This window comes from Myxine glutinosa, chromosome 3 (assembly GCF_964187855.1).
Source record: "Myxine glutinosa chromosome 3, kmMyxGlut1.1, whole genome shotgun sequence".
NCBI classification, from domain to species: domain Eukaryota; kingdom Metazoa; phylum Chordata; class Myxini; order Myxiniformes; family Myxinidae; genus Myxine; species Myxine glutinosa.
The window spans coordinates 71530929-71554585 of NC_136263.1; the positions used below are offsets into that span (position 1 = coordinate 71530929).

General features: G+C 43.4%; 1 long non-coding RNA gene across 1 annotated transcript; it reads right to left on the reverse strand.

Moving 5' to 3' along the window:
* Positions 1-801: 801 nt before the first annotated feature.
* LOC137424021 (uncharacterized) lies at positions 802-9289 on the reverse strand. The gene is made up of 4 exons (XR_010983875.1): positions 9234-9289; positions 8844-8931; positions 4241-4372; positions 802-1057 (listed from the first exon to the last, which is right to left on the reverse strand). It is a non-coding gene; the product is annotated as an uncharacterized LOC137424021 (long non-coding RNA).
* Positions 9290-23657: the final 14368 nt, after the last annotated feature.

Below are 23657 nucleotides of genomic sequence, written 5' to 3' on the forward strand. Positions count from 1 at the left end.
CTCCCTTCCCCTTCCACCCATCCCCTCCCCATCCCCTCCTCCTCCCCCTTCCCCCGCCTGGCAACGCCGGGTATTTCTGCTAGTAAATAAAATAAATAAATACTCAATGCCCACCAAAGTAAATATTGCGTGCCATTCGTTATTTGCATGAAGCCTTCATTTATCGATTACTCCGAGGGTATAGGAAACCACTTGCACTTGTCGTTTATCATTTCGGTCACGTCGACCATGTTCAATCAGCCATCATCGGGTCTCCCGCCTGAGGTTTGGAGCGACCGCGGGTCCCCTTCTTGCTCTCACGCCTGTTTGCCACCCAAAGCACCATCTAAACGCTTCAAAAGCCACATTAATTAAGGCCGCACCGCACCGTGCCTGCAAATAATGAGAAAGCAACGAGATTGCTTGGAGAGAGAGAGAGAGAGAGAGAAGGAAGAAAAAACTACACACAGATCGGACTAAGTGGGGAAGGAGTGGGGGGTGAAAGGGGGGGGGGGGAGGAAGGGAGGAAGATTAAAGCCCCATTTATTTTGCTTCGTTAAGAAATCAGGGTAGTGTATATATGGAGAAGGGGGGGGGGGGGGGACGGGGTCGGGGCAATGTTTTCTAGGGTGCTGGTGAAGTTAATGCATACATGAAATTCTGCAGCCCCGCTGATTTATCCTGGGAATTCGCCCCGGGTACAGGCAGGGATACTCGCGGAGCAGTGTGTCGGGATGAAAACGCGGATAAAAAAATGAAAAAAAGGAGTGAATTTTGGCGAGCTAAAACGGCGACTAGGGGATAGATGAAATTAATAATTGAAAGCGCCCGGGAAGCAAATATTTGAGGGGGGCGATTTGTGCACGAATTATTTTTGCGCTCTCCGGCGCCGGTCCCAACAGCCGAGCACGGCGCGCAATCCCTTAATTAAAACAGGTCTCAGTCCCTGAGCCAAGGATCTGCTTGACTCTAATGCATCCAAATGAGACCATCGCCAAGCTCCAAAACAAGTATCATTATGGAAATGGCATACGGACCTCTTTTGTCCAATCTTGTTTCATTTCCGAAGGTTGATTTCCTAAAAAGAAGGAGAAGATCAAAATAAAATCAGGGTGAGTGATGAAGATCCGTATTCATAGATATTCTATCAAAGTTATCACCGAAAGGTACTTCTTCGGTGGCTTTGATGGCGATTGTATGGGGCATCTCATGAACAACTAGAAAGCATCTCAAAATGTAAAGCCGGTCCGCAACTGCTTTGTATTCAAACTAAATTTGATGAAAACAACTAAAACTAGAATCCGGGCACTCGGTAGAGCGCATACCTTCGCCGCAGCTACTGTTCTGTACTTGGCATGGGAGTGTATGCGATGTGAAACTTTATGTGAAATGCGATCGATTTTTAAAAATCAGAATTTGAGCAAATCTGTTTCATTCGTCTGTTAATATGCCTCCCCGATTGACAAATCTGCAATTTGAATTTCATTTGAGGTTGAAATGATTGCGGGAGATCGCGTTATAGTGATGACGTCTTGGATGGACATCCTCTTCTTCAGTCGCTCATAACTTTGAGTGAAATACGATCGAGTTAAAAATAGTCAGAATTTGAGCAAATCTGTTTCATTCGTTTGTTAATATGCCTCATCTCTTGACAAATCTGCAATTATAATTTTTTTTGAGGTTGAAATGATCGCGGGAGATCGCGTTATAGTGATGACGTCCTGGATGGACATCTTCTTCTTCAGTCGCTCATAACTTTGAGTGAAATACGATCGAGTTAAAAATAGTCAGAATTTGAGCAAATCTGTTTCCCAAAATCTAATCAAATGTGTCCCGTATAATAACCAATCATCCCACCAAATTTCATGCAATTCGGTTGAATACTTTTTGAGTTATGCGATTAACATACACACACACAGACATACAAATAAATACACAGCGATCAAAACATAACCTTCCGCTTTTGCGAAGGTAACGAGAAAGCATCTGAAAATGCAAAGCCATCCACATCCGTTTGTATCCAGTCGTATTATGCTTTTTCTTCTTCTTCTATATAGCTTCTTCTTCAACATGCTCAAAATAACAGAAATCGTTAAAAATAAATAAATATATAAATAGACAATTGATGATTTTATGCAGCCTTGACCTTTAGATCTAAAAAAAAAAATCAGCTTCTAGCTTTTGATTGGTGAACCAATGCTGTGACCCAATATGCAAATTCTTAAAATTTCAAGTCAATCGGATGAAAATTTATGATTTTATATGATGCTGACCTTTGACCGTTTGACCAAATTATTAATTTGTGTTCTCCATATTATCAAAATAAAGCTTTGTTGAAAATTTGATGACAAAACTCAAATGGTAAATTGAAATTTCAGGTCAATTGCATAAAAATTTATGATTTTTTATGTCATGCTGACCTTTGACCTTTTGACCAAATTATTAATTTATCTACTCCATATTATCAAAATAAAGCTTTGTTGAAAATTTGATGACAAATGGTAAAAAAAAGGTTATGACCCAGACAGACAGACACACACAATTAATTGCAAAACCCCGCCCGTCTCCTGCTGTGACGAGCTAATAAATTGTTCCAAGGTCGTTTTGAAATGTAGACGTGTGATGTTTTTTTTTTGGATTGGTGAGGGAAGGGGAGTTGAAGAGGAAAGAGGAAGAGTAATTTATCAGGGAGATTGGGTTCAATAACCACACCATTTTGAGTTCACACTTGGTAGGTAGCCCTGACATGCGATGAAGTGAAAGGAGGTATAAAGGTATAACTCATGGGATGAAAATATTTGTGTTTGCAATGGTCGTGACTATACAGTACTCACAAGGCAAAATGCTCAAGACTATGTAATTATCTGAGGGAAGATGACAGTACTTACAAAGAGACAGATGATTGGACAGTGAAGATCCGAATCCGGATACGATTTTAAATATTTTTTAGTAATTCTTTACCATTGACTGATAGGTTCAAAAACAATACAGAGCCCTCCATAAGTATTGGAGCAGTGAAGTCAAATTTTTTATTATTGCTCTATATTCAAGAAATTTGGATTTGAGATGAAAAGATGAATATGATGCAAGATTTCAGAAGGCCATCTTTTATTTTTGGGTATTTCTTTGCATATATGTTTTTCCATTGTAGAACAATAACAATTTTATGTTCAATCCCCCCATTTTGGGTGAGCATCATAAAAAACCACCTTTAGAGGCCATTTCCCCGCAAAGCAGGGGTTGGTCTTTTTCGGGGACCGTGGTTGTTGTTTTTTTTTTGTTTTTTTGGTCCCCTTTTTGAAGCAATGTTTTACGGCCGGATGCCCTTCCTGCCGCCAACCCTTTTTGTCGCCTTTTACGACAAGCAGGGAATTACCAGTGAACTGGTACTCAATTAGCCGACCTCGGAAGGATGAACGAGGCTGAGTCAACCCCCCTGGCATTAATTCAGCGATCGACCGGGATTCAAACCCAGGATCCTGGGATCCTAAGCTGGCACCCTAGCCGCTAGCCCAACACCAACATGTGAGCATCATAAGTATTGGAACATATTAACTTAAAGTAAGTTAAAGTAGTATATTAGTAAGTATTTAGTTGCATATCCCCTGCCTGCAATAACTGCATCGATCCTGTATCGAGTATAACTAATTGATCTGCATCTAACTAAGATATGTGATGTAACTAAGATCCTAATAACTGTATGGAGTAACATCGACATCACCAAACTCTCCGTATCTTCCTTTGAGATGCTTTCCCAAGGACTTACTGCAGTCATTTTCATTTTTTTTTTCTGACTTTAGTCTCCTCTTCAGGAAGTAAAATGCATACTCCATTGGATTAAAATCAGGAGATTGACTTAGTCGATCTAAAACCTTCCACATTTTCCCCTGATGAACATCTTGGTTGTGTTTGCAGTGTGTTTTGGGTCATTATCTTGCTGCATGGTGGAGTGCTGCACAATGAGTTTGGAGGCATTTTCTTGTACATAAGCAGACAAAAAGTTCTGTACACTTCCAAATTCATTCTGCTGCTGCCATCATTAGTTACATCATCAATAAAGATGAGTGAGCTAGTTCCAGAGGCAGTCATGCAAGCCCAAACCATGACACTACCTCCACTATGCTTCACAGATGAGGTAGTCTACCTTGGATCATGTGCAGTTCCTTCCTCTCTCCACACATTTGCCTTTCCATCGCTTTGGTAAAGGTTTATCTTGGTCTCATTTGTTCATAAAACATTGTTCCAGAACTCACTGGCTCACCTCTGTACTTCTTGGCAAAATATAATGTGGCAGTTCTATTTGTGGTGCTGATGAGAGGTTTGCATCTTGTGGTGTAGCCTTTGTAATTCTGCTGTCAAAGTCTTCTTCAACGGTTGATTATGATCAGGGGCGCTGTAAGGGGGTGGGGGGGGGGGGGAAGTTAGGATGATTCCAAGGGCCCTGCACTGACAGGGGCCCTAAAAATTATTAGAACATTAGGTAAAAATTCTCAATATTAAATTATTAACCTATCATCTTTAATAGAATAATAGACCAATAAAACAAACGGTTCTGTTGCTTTGCTAGCAACAAGGCTCGGCGCTGGGCTCTTGGTGTGTAAGGCTGAGCAAGGACCAGTGATAACTAAATGGCATGGCTATGGATATTGGATCACCACACTTGGTATGTATACTTGTATGTATACTCTGCTGCTGATTTTATTATGTTGTTTGTTATATCATTCTATAGATGATAATGTTAATTTATTTTAATTGAAGAGGTTAATGTATGTTGTAATTCTTACCATTAAAATTACATTTAGACTGTAAAAGATGGCCTTTAGCACATTTCTTGTGTGGGTATCAGTCTTGCATCAAATAGTGAATTCCATACTGTATGCAGAAATATGAGCATTGTTTCAACCTCCTGGCAAAAATGTCGGGGAAAAAAATGTGCGCGCGTGCTTCATAGGGGCCCATTGTGATATCATTTCATGGGGCCCAAAATCCCTGGCGGCGCCCCTGATTATGATACTTTAACCCATGCATTCTGGAGGTTGTTGGTGATGTCACTGACAGTTGTCTTTGGCTTCTTCTTCACAGCTCTGATGATTTTATGATTATTCATTCATATTCAACTACAGTTGTTGGCCTTGGCTGACCTAGTCGTTGTGTATTGCTAAGTACACCATTGTTAAAAAAAAGAAGAAGATATTCCAAACTGTTGTATTTGTTATGCCCAATTTTTGTGCTCTGGTTCTAATTGAATTATTCTCTTCTTTCAGCTTCCAAATCGCTTGCTTTTCTTTCATAGACAGTTATCTGGTCTTAATGGTGGTTTATGACTTCTGACTCCCAATGCAGACTCCGAAGGCAAAAGCAAAATACTAAAACCAAACCTAGACATTCATAGCTCTTTTATGTGTGAACAATCAATGCAACAAGAAACACCTGAGCAACAAGAAACACCTGCCAGTCATTTGCTTCAATACTTATTCTTACGTAAAATGGGGGGAACTGAACATAAAATAGTTATTGTTCTACAATGGTAAAACATATATGCATAGAAATACCAAGAAATAAAAGATGACCTTCTCTACTCTTGTCTCATATTCATATTTTAATCTCAAATCCAACTTTCTTGAGTATATAGCAACAATGACAAATTTGACTTCACTGCTCCAATACTTATGGAGGGCAATCTATAGAGCACATCTCAAAATGTTATGGACGAATTCGGACGAAACTTAGTGGACAGGTTGGGTGTCTGCCAAGGACGAATTGATACGATTTGGTCAAGACACGGTTCCAGATATGACAGTTTAAAAAAAAAAGTTTTACCTCCGCCACCTAAGGTGGATGGAGGTTGTTTTCACCAGTCTGTTTGTCTGACTGCAATAAGGATATCTTAAGTTATTGACGGATTCAGACGAAATTTCTAGTGATGATAATTTAAAAAAAGTAAATAAATAAAAAGAAGACAATTAAATAAATAAATAGGTTCCTTTTTTACATTAATCTAAGGGTCATAGTGGAGTCTGTAACTCGTCTATAAATCGTATGCAGAACCACGTCATTAGTAGACACCGATAGTAGACACCACGTCATTAATAGACACCGATAGTAGACACCACGTCATTAATAGACCTCTCCGTAAATTACACAGACATCAGCAGATGAATTTGAACCTCGGTTCCTCACATTACGAGCCAAGGGTTGGTTGGGATAAGAAAGAGGTTATTGTAGTTACAGTCTGTTGTTGCAGCAAACAGAAGCTTTCATCACCTGATGAAGTCATTTTGGAAAATGTAAAATATATTATAAGGACACCGGCAGATCATCATTCGATGTCAAAAGTGGATTTTTCTTTTTCTTTAAGGCTTGTAGTGGATATTGCGCATAAATTATCTGCAGGATAAAGACATTGGTGGACATCAATGCACCTTTACATGAAGTCAACGGAAATTAGTAGTACAATGGACAAAACCATATGGTCTCATGGGATTTGATCTGGGCTCCCTACATTATGAACCATCAGGGTTTCAGATGGGAACACCAACAGCACAAACTGTTGTTGTAGTGTAGTGGATAATTCTGTAGTTCTCTCAATGGGCCTTCTTGTACACAAGTCCGGTCTTCATTGCTCTTTTTGTTCTGAGAAAGCAATGTGTTTTAATTCTTCGTTTCTTTTGGGTATTTTGAGATACAAGATATCCTGAATTGGTCTGAGGGTGAGATGGCAAAGTGGACAAATAAATCTGTCTGTTTTGTTCCTTGTTCATGTCATTTTGTGCTCCACTGAATTTGAACCATGGGCTTCCAAATCATGGACCAAGGATTCAGATGGGAAGACGAACAGGATATATTTTGATCTATACAGGGCTGTCATGACAGCGTCGAGATATTGTGACAAACTGTGAGCTGTGAAGCCTGGGTTCGAATCTCGACCCATTTACAAACTGTCACCCTGGTATTTCCAATAAAGGTTGAGGCATCAATCTGTGTTCTATCCATTGGATAGACGTTAAGCCAGAGGACCTGTCTGCCGGCACTGGGCGTTGCTGGACGCTCACGATCCCACAGTGTCTTGTCTCAAGAGTAGGTGAGTTATCACCGGCACTCTGAACAAATTACAAATTCCCTCCAAAACTCCCATCAACACCCACTTGGCAAGCCTTGCGAGTAGACCCATCGGCACAACGTGAGTCATGTGGTGGATTGAAAACGGACTGATGATGATTAATGAGAGTGATAATGATTATGATAATAATAATGATGATGACAATAATGATGATATTGATGATGATAATACTGATGATAATGATAGTGATGATAATAATGATAATGATGATGATGATGATGATGATGATGATAATAATAATAATGATGATGCTTATAATGATGGGGATGATGATAATGATGCTACTAATAATGATGATAATAATGATGATAATAATGATGATGATGATGATAATGATGGTGATGATGATAATGATGCTACTAATAATGATGATAATGATGATGATGATGATGATGATAATGATGGTGATGATGATAATGATGCTACTAATAATGATGATGATGATAATGATGGTGATGGGGATGATGATAATGATGCTACTAGTAATGATGATAATAATGAGGATACTAATAATGATGATACTAATGATGATGATAATAATGATGATACTAATAACGACGATAATAATGATTACGATAATAATGATACTAATAATGATGATGATAGGGGTGATGATAATAATGATGATGAGGATAATGATGATCATAATGACTGCAATTCTGACAATATTGATGATAATAATGATGACGATAATAATGATGATTGTGATAATAATAATGATGATAATGATAGTGATGATAATAATAATGATGATGATGATAATGATGGTGATGGGGATGATGATAATGATGCTGATAATAATGATGATAATAATAATGAGGATACTAATAATAATGATACTAATGATGATGATAATAATGATGATACTAATAACGACGATGATAGTGATGATGATACAAATAATGATGAGAATGATGCTAATAATGACAATGATAATAATGATGATACTAATAATGATGATGATAGGGGGTGATGATAATCATGATGATGAGGATAATGATGATAATAATGACAGCAATTCTGACAATAATGATGATAATAATGATGTTGATAATAATAATAATGATGATGATAATAATGATGGTGATGGGGATAATGATGATGCTAATAATAATGATGATAGCAATGATGATACGAATAATGATGATAACAATAATGATGATACCAATAATGATGATAATAATGATGATACTAATAACGACGATGATAGTGATGATATTAATGATACTAATAATGATGATAGGGGTGATGATAATAATGATGAGGATAATGATGATTATAATGACTGCTATTCTGACAATATTGATGATAATAATGATGACGATAATAATGATGATCGTGATAATAATAATGATAATGATAATAATGATGATACTAATGATGATATTGATAATAATGGTAATCATGATGATGATAATGATGTTGCTTATAATGATGATGATAATAATAATTATGAGAATGATAATAATTATGATGGTAATGCTGCTGATGCTAATGATGATGATAATGTTGATAATAATGATGATGATGATGTTGTGATGAAAACAATACAAATAAAAGACAGCATTGTACAGGGCCCAGATTTGAAATATTACACTAATTACTGTTATGCACATATGTCAATATTGTACATCAATTGTCAAATTTTCCATCCTACAGACCTCCCACAAGTTAAATCAGTGTTGTGATAATAAGAAAGGTTTGTGTCAATATTCAGCATGCCGCCACCCCCCTCCTTGCGTACTTGTTCAGTGGTTCTGCCTTCAGCACTTTCCATTACACCGTTGGATGAACACAAGTAGCGTAAAGAGACCAATGGTGGATCCTTGCATCTGCCATGTCCATGGAGTAAAGAATGAAAAATTAAATCGACTTAGTTCAGCCATTAATAGAAAGTAATAGTAAAACTGAAAACTAACCAAAGGTCTTGCACAAAGAGTGATAAAGTTCATGATTGTTTAAAGAGAAACCTCCTCATACACTATTGATGTAACCTTTCAATCCCAGCACATCGATACTACTACAGCATTGTACTGGTTGGCCGAAAAGTGGCTTTACCCCTACCCTGGAAAGCATTCGTTCTTAAACTCCTGTAACATGCAGGTTTGATTGTGCATAAATCCTAAATGTTTACCTTCAAGCACAGGTATTTCAAAAATTCAATTCAAAAATATATCAAGTCACACGGAGCACAAAATGTCAGTTGATCCTTTTGAAATCTCAAAGCAACATGGCGGAACTCCAACACGAGGTCGACGAACGTTAATTTTTAGCTCACCTGGAACGAAGTTCAGGGGAGCTTATGCGATGGCGCGTCGTCCGTCTGTCAACACTTGCTACTTCTTCTCCGAAACCGCTGATGGGATTGTGACCAAACTTGGCACAAATGATATTTGTTGTGTTGTGACTAAAGTTTGTTCACGGCATAAAAAAATTCGGTGTTTAAGGGGGTTTACCGGGGTCAAAGTGGATCCAGGTTTGACCCACAAAAATGGGTATTTGCTTTCTTCTCTGATACTACACTATTTCGGTGAACCCTGAGCACAACCTTCACCATCCGTGCTGTACCAAAGTTTGTTCACGGCATTAAAAAAAAATCTGCCCCTTTGCGGGTCTAGGGGGTAGGGAGGAAGGCTGCCCCCCCCCCCCCCAAAATAGGTATTTTTTTGTTTGTTTGTTTGAAGTCTTATGATTATATTAATATGATTTTAAATGCTGTCCTGTCTTCCAGCAACCATTGATATTTGTTTAAAATACCTTTAGTCAGTGCTGTATACTGTTTATTATACCAGGTGAGCACCAGGGGTATTGCCCCTATGCTTATGTATCCATTTATGTGTAAGTGATGGGTCATATAATGAAAGCAGATGGCACAAAAAGAGTGAAAATAAAATAGCATAACCTTTTTATCAGGTGAGGCACTGCCCGAGGCACCGCGGTCCCTAACACAGGCACGTGGGGACAGAGTTTGAAGAAGAAGAGTTATCAGAAGCAAATTGTTTCTCCGTAATGTTTTCCGAGTTTGAATAAATAGTTTCTCGTGAGTTTGAAGAATATCTGGGCGGTGTATGTTGCCAACAACGCAGGGAGTAATAAAATGTGTTGTTTTTTATGTTAATGTTTTGGCAATTTCATAAGAGTTTAGTTTCTCCATCATGCTTTTGAGAATAAGAAGAAGAAGAAGGGCTAATGCTTAGTTACCTCCGCCACCAAAGGTGGATTGAGGTTATGTTTTCACCTCTGTAGTGTATGTCTGTCTGTACATTTGTTTGTTTGTCTGTGAACAAGATATCTCAAAAAGTTGTTGACGGATTCGGACGAAATTTGGCGGAGAGGTAGCGTATGTGACACGGACGAAATGATTCGATTTTGGTGAAGATCTGGATTCGCATATGAGAATTATTTAATTTTTTAAGTGATTCTTCACCATTGAGTGATAGGGCTAACACCAACATATAGCAGGATATCTCAAAAAGTTGTGTACGGATTTGGACGAAACTTGATGGACAGGTAGTGAGTGTGACAAGGACGAAATGATTAGATTTTGGTGAAGATCTGAGTATGGATTCGGATACGAGAATTATTTAATTTTTAAGTGATTCTTCACCATTGGGAGATAGGGCCAAAAATGATATATAGCAGGATATCTCAAAACGTTGTGGATGGATTTGGACGAAACTTGGTGGACGGGTTGTTTGTGTGAAAAGGAAGAATCTATTCAATTCTGGTGAAGATGGTTCACACTGTTTCTCCTAAAAAATAATTATCATGGCTGAGTTTCTCTGTAATGCTTTTCGAGTTTGAAGAAGAAGAATTATTATCATAAGCAGATCATTTCTCTGTATTGTTTTCTGAGTTTGAATGAAAAATTTCTCATCAAGTTTAAATTCACAGCTCGAACGAACATGCTGGAACACCAACACGAGGTCGATGGACGTTGTTTTTCATATCATAGAAGCAGATCGCACAAAAGGGGTGAAAATAAAATAGCACAAAAAAGGCAAGGCACTGCCCAAGGAACCGAGGGGGTGGAGAGAGAGAGGGGCTGCCTTCATTCGTCGATATATGTACTTTTTAAAGAAAGTAAATAAATAAAACACAATGTGAGGAGGGAGCAGGGGTGTTCCACCTCTCAGGTTGTTCCATTACTAAGCTGCTTGAAGAGCGTTCGCCTACCAGCTTAAGCACTCAAGCAAGCACTCCAACAATATTGTTGAGATTTCTGGAGTGTCCCACAATGTCCGAATTCGACAAATGAACACTTTTTTAATAGTCGGAACTGCTGCTGAGGTCAATACTGCAGTTAAAAATTTTAAATTCGGCTCAGGTGTAAAGATTATCGAGCTTTCTAGAAATTAAATAAAGGTGCAAACACTGGTGTTTATAAGCATTACAATGGATACAGGAATACAGCGATTCGTACGTATGAAGATCAGGTATATTACCATTCGTAGATATGAAGCTTTATTGTACAGAAACGTATGTGTTCTGAGGCAAAGCATACTTGAGTTGAGGAGACAAAATGGCGGAATTAAGACCCCAAGCTGAGCGACCTGAGCACAGGCTGACCAAAGGTAAGCCTGTTAGTGTAAATGATATTCAAAACCACACCAGACACCCAGTTTTCGTTCATGCAATCTATTGGAGGTCAAGAAGTATGCATGCAAAATTTGGGGCCGCTCGATTTCATGGTTTTGGAGTTATGGAAGAGACACACACACACACACATACACACACACACACACACACACACACACACACACACACACACACACACACACACACACACACACACATACACACACACACACACACACACACACACACACACTGCCTTTTAATATCATAGATTAAAATTATGACTAAATAATTAATTATTGTATATTATTATAATTACTGATTAATTCACAGAGTATATGTTAATGTATATTTATATACGTATCTATATGTTCCCTTCAAAGGAATTTCAATGCCGGAGGAGACCGTGACAACCATCAATGCGTGCGTTGTGATTTCCAACATGTTTGCTTGTCCATGCTCTATCCTTTTAAAATACAGCAATGAGCATCGAGCAAGGAAGCAACACATATACCATCGGGGATGACACATCAGGATGGGGGTAGTGACGACACAGGTAGTGATGCAATGAATGCTTTCAGCCCTGGAGGGAAGAGTAGCAAAGGATGGCCTCCGGAAGGTGGTTTCATAAAGGAGAGAAGCGATGAACAAAGGAACAGAATGGTAGACCCTTTCATCGGAAGAGTGTGACATGTAGGAACCAAATACAATTACTGTATATATTTCGTATGCAGCCTATCTGTCGTGTTTGTGACGCTCATGCAGTGCCCCCTTAAGCTGGTACTCATTTTGGTGACCTTGGAAAGATGACAGGCAGAGTCAACTCACCTCGTGTTATCTTACGGCATGACAGGGGTTCAAATCCAAGACCCTAATATCTTAATCCAACCACCCTAACCGTTAATCAAACCACCAGGGTGAGACATCAACTAAAGCAATACTTACTTCTTCATAGAATAAAAATCGAATTTTCTTCATTTCACAATTTTTTGGTTACCTTTCTACCCAAAAACACACACATGCACATATACTCACATACATACACACACAAACGCATACTCACTTACACACACGTATATACTCACACACACACACACACACACACACACACACACACTCACACATACACACACACACACACACACACATATATACTCACACATACACACACACACACACACACACACACACACACACACACACACACACACACACATATACTCACAAACATGCACACACATATAATCACTCACATACACACATACATATACTCACACACATACACACGCATATACTCACACACATACAAACGCATATACATCCACACACACACACACACATGTACACCCACACACATGCACACACATATACACATACACACACATATACACATATACACCGACACACATACTGTATATATGCACATATACACAAATAATTAAGTTAAGCACCCCTACACAACGAATTAAGGTAAGCACCCCCTAATATATATTCTTTGTGTATATGTATACATTGGCATATATTCTAAGGTATGTGAGATCAAATAATGATTGGTATGACAATAACCTGCCACAGCAACGCATACGACGGCTTACAGGGTCTATGAGACGTAGGGTTGAGTCAGTGATCCGATCACGTGGGTCCTACACACGTTATTGACGCAAAGATCGCTAGAGGTCTTCTCAGAACAATGACTGTACGTTAGAAAACATAAACGTCATCCACACTGTCCGTGATGGACCTATAGCTCCATACTTAAATTGAGGTGAAAATATGCCTAAAATTCCCAAAAAATTTCACCTTAAATTATTCAGAATAAAATATTGAAAACGGCATGATTGTTATGTTTTTATGTGACCATAATATCACTTCTCCAGAAAATATAGCAATATCATGGGTATATTACACTGTTTTGACGACAACAAACTTGTAATGTGCGAGGTTGTAAAAAAACGGGGGGGGGGGGGTGCTTAACTTAATTCTTTGTGTATATATACACATATACAAGCACACGTACACCGACACCTACATACACACGCAAAGAAACACACACACATATCTCATTCCCTGCTTTTTTTAGATCACAATTACCTCCTTTCTAGCCCATTACTCAAAGCTTCAAAACCAACCAAACACACATTTATACCCGTTACCTTATAAAAAGCACAAATAAATTACCCTTCAACAATGCACTCACTACATTACACCATGTGCATCGCATGACTCCATAAAATGCAACTTGAACACGGTCGATGTGAGGTCTCGTTTCGATAATGTTGAGGTCACCTCTTATGGTCATTCAGCAAACCCTAACAATTCTGCTTACATATGGGATATACTATGTCAATGCATCATAAATAAATTGTGTAATGGTGTCATAAATGTAGACAAAATTGTTAGGGAGACAACAGGCGAAGGGATGCATATACTCTAGTTCTTGTACTACGTGTCTAAGTCATGATAGTTTGTACTCATCAGAGCGTGTCTTGCAGACAGAAATATATACAGTATATATATATTGTTGCGGATATGAGGATGGCATTTTTTTTATTGTATTGTATTGGAAATTGTTGTGTAACATTGTTGGATATGGCCCCTCCTGCCTCCAGAGTTGTGTAAAGATAAAAAGGGCGTCTCGGCAGTTAATTCCATAAACACCACATTGCAGGACACGATAAAACCCTTGTTCAGTAGCTTATATCTTATTATGTGTTTTAGAGTAAGGCCTTGTCTTCCATTAGAATGACACTCCATTGCACCAAGTGAAAGAGATAGATTCCCTTCATTCCCATTCCCAAAAACCTCCATTTCCCCCTTTCGTCATTGCCAAGCCTCGATTGGCAATTACATCCCCTCCAAAGCCGCCATTGGCCACGAGGCAGGGTTGGGGAAGAAAGGCGGGTCCCCACCTCGTCAGAGAGGGGAGGAGTGAGTCAGCCCCACTCAACCAACCACAAACAAGGGGTTGGACTTCGAGAGGGTGTGGAAAGAAAGATCAAGGAGGTTCGCAAAGGTTGAGGGGCGGGGCCTATATAACCCGCCGCGGGACGTTCCCCAAGCAGATGAGTTCTGAGTCTGAAAAGAGACGACCTTCAGAGAGACAAGTGCGCAAGGAGAGAAAGACGCGTCAGACGATTTGGGAGAAAGAAGGGGAGGACCCAAAAGAGCCCGAGACGTGGAGCGACAACCAGCCCCGGCCGCATGCAGCGAGATACGCGTGCCGCCGTCGCCCTGCTCGCTCCCAGCCTGACGAGGCCCGGCTTGCTGTGCGCCCTGCCAAGCCTTCCAGCTTGTGGTCCGAGCTGAACATTCCTCCTTCCAGCCAATCCACTCTGCAATTCCCCGCGTGAGTCTGTGTCTTCGTTTGTTCTGTCCTGGGTATTAATTAAGCCTGTTAGGTAAGCTAGTAATTTGCACTGTGTCACCTGCGTCTCATGTCCCCTGTAAATAATCGTGACTGCTCTTTTTGCTTATGTGTGTGTAAATAATAAACCCCGTTACTCTTCTGTACGTCTTCTTCTTCCTCTTTGCATACGTCGTTTTAGTCTTTTCCACATTGAGTATCTGTGGCGCGATACGGCCAACGTTTGGGTGAATCGGGTTTAGTCGGGGAATAACTGTTCGGCCGCGGTTACCTCCGCTCGGTAAAAATAACATCTAATCCGCGGACCGTAACAAATTGGTGTCGGGGAGTGAGATACGGACCCGAAGCGCGCTTAACGCGCTCAAAATTACGAGCTGCTGGAAATTTGTGTTGTAAAGCAAAACCCGAATTTTGAAATCGCGCCATGGCTGGTCAAGGCGACGGGATGCCGGTGGGTGAGCTAGAGGAGGGGTTAGGAGTAACCCAGGATCAGAGGGACGGAGTAGAGGAGAACATTGGCAATGTGGTTGAGGGGGTATCAGGTGCACAAAATGGCGCTCTCGCGCACGAGGTTTCAGGCGCGCAAAAAGGCGCCTCGCACCAGCGCGCGATAGCCGAGCCCGCTGTATCAGCGGGCTTTAACATGCAGCCGATTGACATGCAGGCCCTCATTGCGCAGCTACAGGCAGCTGTACAGATGAGTATGGGAGACCAAATTGGAGGTTTGAAACACAGTATGGGGGTAATGGGGAACCGGATGGATGCTCAGAGTGAGCAAATGGGGAACCGGATGGATGCTCAGAGTGAGCAATTGGGGGTAATGAGGGACGAAGCGAGGGGCACCGGTGAGGGATTAGAAAAAAAATTTGAGGGGTTAGACAATGGGATAAAAGAGGTAAAGAATGGGTTAACGGGGGTGGAAAATAGAATGGCTGCCCAGGAGAATCAGTTACAGGGGGTGAAAAACGGGTTAAGGGGGCTAGAAGATAGAATGGAAGACAAATTGCGGGAGATAGGGGAGCAATCCGCCCAAGAAATTAAACAAATGGGAGAGCAGATAGAGGAGGTGAAAATCGGGGTAGAAACCAAACTGGATGCCCAGAGGGATGAATTGGGACAGATGAGGGCGGCATCATCTCCTCCCAAAAGAGAGGGAGGAGATGAAAGAGGAGATACGACGAGGTGTAAGTGAGGAGGTCTCGGGGGTACGCGAGGAGGTAAAGCGAGGTGAAAAGCGTATGGAGAAAGAAGTGAGGAATAATACGGCGAGGTTACAAGGGGGAATAGAGGGTCGGACGAGGGGAGTAGAACAGCTGACAGTGGGACAAAAGGAACTAGTGGACCAAGTGGAAAAGAACACTGCAATAATCGGGGGGTTAAAAGCGACACAAAAAGACATTAAGAACGAATTAATAGCGACACAGAAGGAATGTCAGATGGTACATGAGGGGTTGACGAAGAAGTTGGAAGAGGTGACAGAAGTAATGGAGACGAAGGACCGAGAGGTGAGGATGCACATAGAAACGGTTAAAGTGGCGTTAGAGGAAGAGATAGAGGGGCGCACCGGGAGATGAAGGAGGTAAAGGAAAAATTAGAGGAGGTGGAAGAAGGGGTGAGTGAAATTAAGAAAAGACGGAGGGAAACTAAAAAGGAGATAAGGGAGGAAGTGATGGAGTATGTGCAAGGTCTGTGTTCAAATCATGATTATATGCTCACTAACCAAATAAAGAGTTTGCAGGTGGCAGAAGAGGTGCGACGACGAGGTACGGAGGTGAGTGGCGATATACGAGGAAATGTATATGATGTGAGGGGAGCTTCAGTCGGCTTGGGGGTTGATTTAGACCCGGGTGTTCGTGAGAGGCCGTTGGTGAAGTGTGCGACAGGTACGGTGTGCGAAGGAGGAGGTGTGCGAGAATGTCCGACTTTGGGGTGTGTGAGGAAAAAGTGCGCGCCGAGGAGTGTGTGCTGTCGAGAGTGAGTCGGTCGTAGCACGTGTGCGAGGGAGCACATGGAAGCGCGTAGTGAGGAGTGTTACAGAGGATGTAACAAGAAAGTGTACACCTGTGGTGAGTGTTACGGAGGAAGTAACGGGAGAATGTGCGCAAGAGGATGCGCGAGAAAGGTGTGTAACGGACAGGTGCATGAGGAAAGAGTGCGCTGTCGAGAGTAAGGGTGAGTGCGCTGTCAAGAGTGGTGGTGAAAGTAGTGAGAGTGACACGGAGCGTGAGTTGGTTGTGACAGGTGAGAGAGGATGTACACCTGGAAGGGAAGGATGCACACCTGGAATGGGAGAGCGTGTGTGGGAATGCACACTTGAGTTGGTAGTGAGGCACGTGGTTGGGTGTGCGAGTGAGAGCACACCTGTGATTGTCACAGAGGAGGTGACCGAGGAGGGGCACGAAGAGGTGTGTTGGTGAGGTGTGCGAACGATGAGTGTGTGCCAAGGTGTTCGGTGGTCAGGTGTGTGACCAAGTCTGTGAGCGAAAGAATGAGTGCAATAACGAAGTATGCGGGGTGTACGGGCGGCGTTGGAGCATCGAGCTCAGTGAGGGTGAAAGGGGTAGCGTATGCGTGTAAGCATGCAGGTGAGGCATCGACGGTAACCGGGTTAGCGGTTAGAACGACATTTAGCCGAATCGGGCCCTCGGTGCGCGTCGGGCAGCTTCGCGTGCCGCGAGGACCAGCGGGGATCCGAACCACGGCGGGTTCGAAAAGACCGCCGTACGTGATCCACGCTGGGCCGCGTTTGGAACGGCCGCGTCCGTGCTCCGCTAGGCGGAACGGGCAGCCCGATAGGAAGGGTCGTCATGGCGACCCTCTTTTGTTGAGGCGTTCCGGCAGGTCGAGATCGGGCCATGGGACGGCTCCGTGCCGAGGTTGTGCGTGGGATCTCGGCCCGGGTAAGCGTCCTTCCCTGCACCGAGTGCCGGACGCATCCAGCCGCCAGCACCAAACAACCCACATTCATTGCTCGGCTTTACGAAGCCGGGCTGTAGACGTGAATTGGCGCACCAAGAGGCATTAGTAAGTAGACTGTAATGATGAGGATAGTGGTCTGGACCCGAAATTAGAAAAACAAAATTTGATGATTGGCAAAGGATTGGCAGAGTGATGATTGGTAATGGTACAGTGATTGGCAGATCATTGGCAAATTTTTGATTGGTTGGAATTTGGTAAGCAAAATTGATAGTGGGACGCCCCCGAGGTGGTGGGATGGCAACTCTGTCATCCCTCACCACACGGGGGGCAAAGGAGCACTAGTTTTATGGGGTTTATGGCAGTGTAAGCTCGCCGAGGGAGGGTTTGGATAATGTGTAGGGACCTAGAAGATGACCTTAGGTAACGTTAAGGTTAGTTAGTGACTGATACCTGTAGTGGGGATGCAGGTAGATTAGTTTGGATGATAATGACGTGGTATGTGCTTAGTTTAAAGGGAAGACGGGGAGCACTAAGTTAGCAGGGCAACAGGTAGTTCAGATGATGCCGTGTGTGAGGAACAGGTGTGATTGCACAGGTGTGCAACTGAACAGGTGTGTGGAGCAGTGTATGAGTGAGAGAAGGTGATTGTGCGTTGTGTTGACCAAATGGTCCAGGGACCAAGGAGGGTGCAGGTGGCACCAGGTGAGATTGCACAGGTGTGCAACTGCAGGTGTATGGAGAATGGTTGTGTGGAATATATGGAGTATGGAATATATGGAGTATGGGAATGGATGGTCGTGGAGTGAGTATGATGGAAACTGTGGAGTGGAGTGGATGGTGCGAAGGTGTGAATGGGGGAAGAGTGGACCCCCATCACGAATACCCGGGGAGGGTAGTGTAAGTGTTAGGTAGAGGGTATAGGTAAATTGTAGTTGAATATTGGCATCTGTGGTGCGTGGTGGAAGAATGGTATTTGGATGGGTGCATTAGCGTTGTGGAAATGGCTGGGCGTGTAGCCTGTTAGTGTGTGTAGTTGGTTTGGGCACTCCACCACTGTGAGGATGTCGGCCAGGTGAGGCCGTAGGTGGGCTCTGGGAGCCGGTAGTTGTGGATGGGGCCCGAGGATCCGGAGGACGGACCCGGGTAGCCCAGTGCCAGAGGGCACCGAGGGGTGACAGAGCCAGGAGGGGCCTTCCCCAGTAGATAGGTTAGGTTAAGGAGCAGGTAAGCTCAGGTGGCAACAACAGTGGTGGAGGTGCGCAGGTGGGTAGACCTGCTGGGAGAGCTACACGACCCAGCCCAGAAATTGTGCAAGGGCACCGGGAGATGAATCGGGGGAGTGAGACCCCAAATTGAGAAGCACCACAGTTTGGTCAATGGGAATTGCTTTTAGAACCCATAGTGTAAGTTGGCCAATGGATTGGCAGGGAGAAACCCCGTGTAGTGTAAAGTGTGTTAAAGTCATTTAGAAAGTAGTTAGGATGAAGTCTCCTCGCACCATCTGCATCCACTCACCTGAGATGACGTACCTCCACACCATGCCATGTTTTGATTATTTTTTATGTGCAAATGTTTTGGATTGTGAGACGCATCATGACATGGGTGTGACATTGTGCTTGATGTTCCATCTCTTCCTCCTTATGAGGCTTGATGACGAATTGGGTGATGGCAAATTTTGGTTAGAGGGATTGTGGAGACGAATTTGGTATTGGGGAAATATGAGGAGACGTGACAGTAGCGACGAATTTGTAAAGGTGTAGATTTTGTAAATATGGGGTAAGGGCAAGGGTAGTGTCGGTGACAGGGGGGGTGACGTACGGTAGGGACGAGCTTTCTCATTTCGCTCTCCGTACGCATTTCGCCTTGCATTGCCTTATTGATGTGTACCCTTGTGACCTTACCCCTCGCTCATTTGTCTTCCCCCTTTTGTCTCCCACATGACCTGTGCGCCATTGGGCGCCGAGGGGAGCGTGCGTGAGTCCTCCATTGTGCGCCCGGAACTCCCAGAACCAGCTGTCTGCATCGATGCACCACATTATGGACCACATGTCTGTGGCCGAGCACCACTGGTGGACCCCATGGGTTGGGGTTGGGACATGGCCCCTCTGCTGGAACCGGCCATGAGGGCCCGAAATCTTGCTGGCAGACCTTGGCCACAGGGCACCGATGCCCCACAGGTGAACCACACTAGTCGGCCCTGTGGGCCATAAATAAAATAAATAAAATGGACACGTTTGGGCAAGTTTTATTGCAAATAGGCCGCCAGCAAAGAAAATGACAACAACTGGAAGAAATAATAATAGCCAGCAGAGGGAGCCGAAGAGCAAGAGATCACCTGCAGAGTTAGGGGTTGTTGTTTTTATTTTCATTGAACAATGGTGACTGCACCGATTGGTGCTTGGGGGTGTATTGGTGCGTTTTTGGGTGCTTTCATGGTGTGTCGATGCAGAGCAGACTGTCTCCCCCCCCCCACCCCCCCCCAGAAAGAACAATTACAGGTCCTGGGTTACGTTTTGTAAATAAAAGTAGCGTCAATTGTAAATAATGCTCCCCACCGTCAGTGTGTAGTTTGAAGACCATTCCGCAATTCGGTTAGCTGTGGGCGTGAGTCTGTTAGGCAGGGTGCAATGGAGCAGCGGGACACATTTATTTATGTTTTAAAACTGTCGCATTCAGGGTCAGGTTAAAAGTAGAGGGAACTACACCTATGTGTCACACTAAATAAAAGTTGTAGGCCCGGGACGTGCCTAAGAGGAGGAGGGTGCAGTGTTGCGGATATGAGGATGGCATTTTTAAAATTGTATTGTATTGGAAATTGTTGTGTAACATTGTTGGATATGGCCCCTCCTGCCTCCAGAGTTGTGTAAAGATAAAAAGGGCGTCTCGGTAGTTAATTCCATAAACACCACATTGCAGGACACGATAAAACCCTTGTTCAGTAGCTTATATCTTATTATGTGTTTTAGAGTAAGGCCTTGTCTTCCATTAGAATGACACTCCATTGCACCAAGTGAAAGAGATAGATTCCCTTCATTCCCATTCCCAAAAACCTCCATTTCCCCCTTTCGTCATTGCCAAGCCTCGATTGGCAATTACATCCCCTCCAAAGCCGCCATTGGCCACGAGGCAGGGTTGGGGAAGAAAGGCGGGTCCCCACCTCATCAGAGACGGGAGGAGTGAGTCAGCCCCACTCAACCAACCACAAACAAGGGGTTGGACTTCGAGAGGGTGTGGAAAGAAAGATCAAGGAGGTTCGCAAAGGTTGAGGGGCGGGGCCTATATAACCCGCCGCGGGACGTTCCCCAAGCAGATGAGTTCTGAGTCTGAAAAGAGACGACCTTCAGAGAGACAAGTGCGCAAGGAGAGAAAGACGCGTCAGACGATTTGGGAGAAAGAAGGGGAGGACCCAAAAGAGCCCGAGACGTGGAGCGACAACCAGCCCCGGCCGCGTGCAGCGAGATACGCATGCCGCCGTCGCCCTGCTCGCTCCCAGCCTGACGAGGCCCAGCTTGCTGTGCGCCCTGCCAAGCCTTCCAGCTTGTGGTCCGAGCTGAACATTCCTCCTTCCAGCCAATCCACTCTGCAATTCCCCGCGTGAGTCTGTGTCTTCGTTTGTTCTGTCCTGGGTATTAATTAAGCCTGTTAGGTAAGCTAGTAATTTGCACTGTGTCACCTGCGTCTCATGTCCCCTGTAAATAATCGTGACTGCTCTTTTTGCTTATGTGTGTGTAAATAATAAACCCTGTTACTCTTCTGTACGTCTTCTTCTTCCTCTTTGCATTCGTCGTTTTAGTCTTTTCCACATTGAGTATCTGTGGCGCGATACGGCCAACGTTTGGGTGAATCGGGTTTAGTCGGGGAATAACTGTTCGGCCGCGGTTACCTCCGCTCGGTAAAAATAACATCTAATCCGCGGTCCGTAACAATATATATCTGATGCCAGTATATATCAGTATGTATCAGTATGCCAGTATGTATCAGTATATATATCTACCAACTGCCTTCTGATGAGATGTCTCTCAAGTGCCCCAAGTTCACTTGCTTCTGCGCATTTAATGCCAGATGGGGTATACTGGGACCATGTTGGTTCAAGGACGACAATGGTAAGATGGCGAGTCAACATCGAGCAGTACCGCGAAGTCTTACGCCGATGCCATGGTGATCTCGCTCAATTAGTCTCCAAACCAACTCAGACCTTACATGGTTCATGCAGGACGCTGCCCCACCGCACACTGCAGGTGAAACCATCGACCTGCTCCACAAGCTGTTTGGAAATCATCTCATCAGCCTGGGCACAACATATGAGTGGGCTCCCCGCAGGCGGGATTTAAATCCAATGGATTTTTTTTTATTTTGGGGTGCTGCCAAAGGTCAAGTTTATGCCAACAAACCTTGAACCCTGGCTGTCCTGAAGCAGGAGTTGGTTATTTTATGCTTTGCTAAGTTGTAATGGGGAAAATATAATCCCTCTCCCCCACTCCGTTGCAGATCTCCTGGACTCTGTGGAATTTGAAACTCAAATTTATTGGAATGTCCCGTGATGAGGCCAAAGCAGAATATCCGTTGCTCTCACCTCTCACAGGCTCACTCTGTTTTCTATTTTCCACCATCTATTCTCCAACGTTGCTTCCTCCGCTCTCAGTCATCCAACGCTCCCATAACAACTGTGGGATGGACGCGTGCTTCCAGTAACCCACTTGTGGTTCAACCTCCCATATCAAATCTTGGCTGGCTATACACCTCAACTCTTTTAATCCTCGCTTCTCCCGTCTGTGGAACAACCTTCTAAAATCGAAAGTTTGTTTGGTATCACTCTTTCTGCTACACCTTCAAACAAGCAGTGCACCTCCATCTCTTGTCATCCCCATTTACGTCCAATGATCTTTATTTCCCCATTGACCTTTTCTAGCATAATAAAATGTGTAAGGAAGTACACAAATAAAATAAAATACCTGAAGGTTATTTTTGTTCCACATGATCATGCCGCAAGGTCGACTACGACTACTTCTTTAATTGGCCCAATAACTGCCACCTTCTTGTAGGGATGGCCTGAGAACGTTTTTAGCCCAAGTCTTCCACGAACCGATTGGTCAGGCATGAAGTTCGACTGAAAGTGAATGGGGCAGCATTTGTATAGGGTGGCAGTGCCAACTCGCCTTCTCTTCGTGAAGAACACGACAGTGGTCCAGATTCATATGGTAAAATTTAAACAACTCCTCTGTTGGCTGTATGTGCCCTTGTTCCACTGATGATGACTCTACAACCCAAAAAGCAACGAGATCGGACCTAATTTAGAGATCACACCATATTTGGATTGCAAACATTGATCATGGGATTGTGGTCAGTGTTTTAGGTTTATGTCCAAACCTATATCGGCTGATTTGCTTTAGACAAAGCTGAAATGCACAGGAAGCTGTCCCCCCTGTGCTGTCTTTCCCTCGTGGTCCCCCTGTACTGTCTTTCCCTCGCGGTCCCGCTGTGCTGTCTTTCCCTCGCGGTCCCCTGTACTGTCTTTCCCTCGTGGCCCCCCTGTGCTGTCTTTCCCTCGTGGTCCCCCTGTGCTGTCTTTCCCTCGTGGTCCCCCTGTCCTGTCTTTCCCTCGGGGTCCCCCTGTACTGTTTTTCCCTCGTGGTCCCCCTGTACTGTCTTTCCCTCACGGTCCCCTTGTGCTGTCTTTCCCTCGCGGTCCCCCTGTGC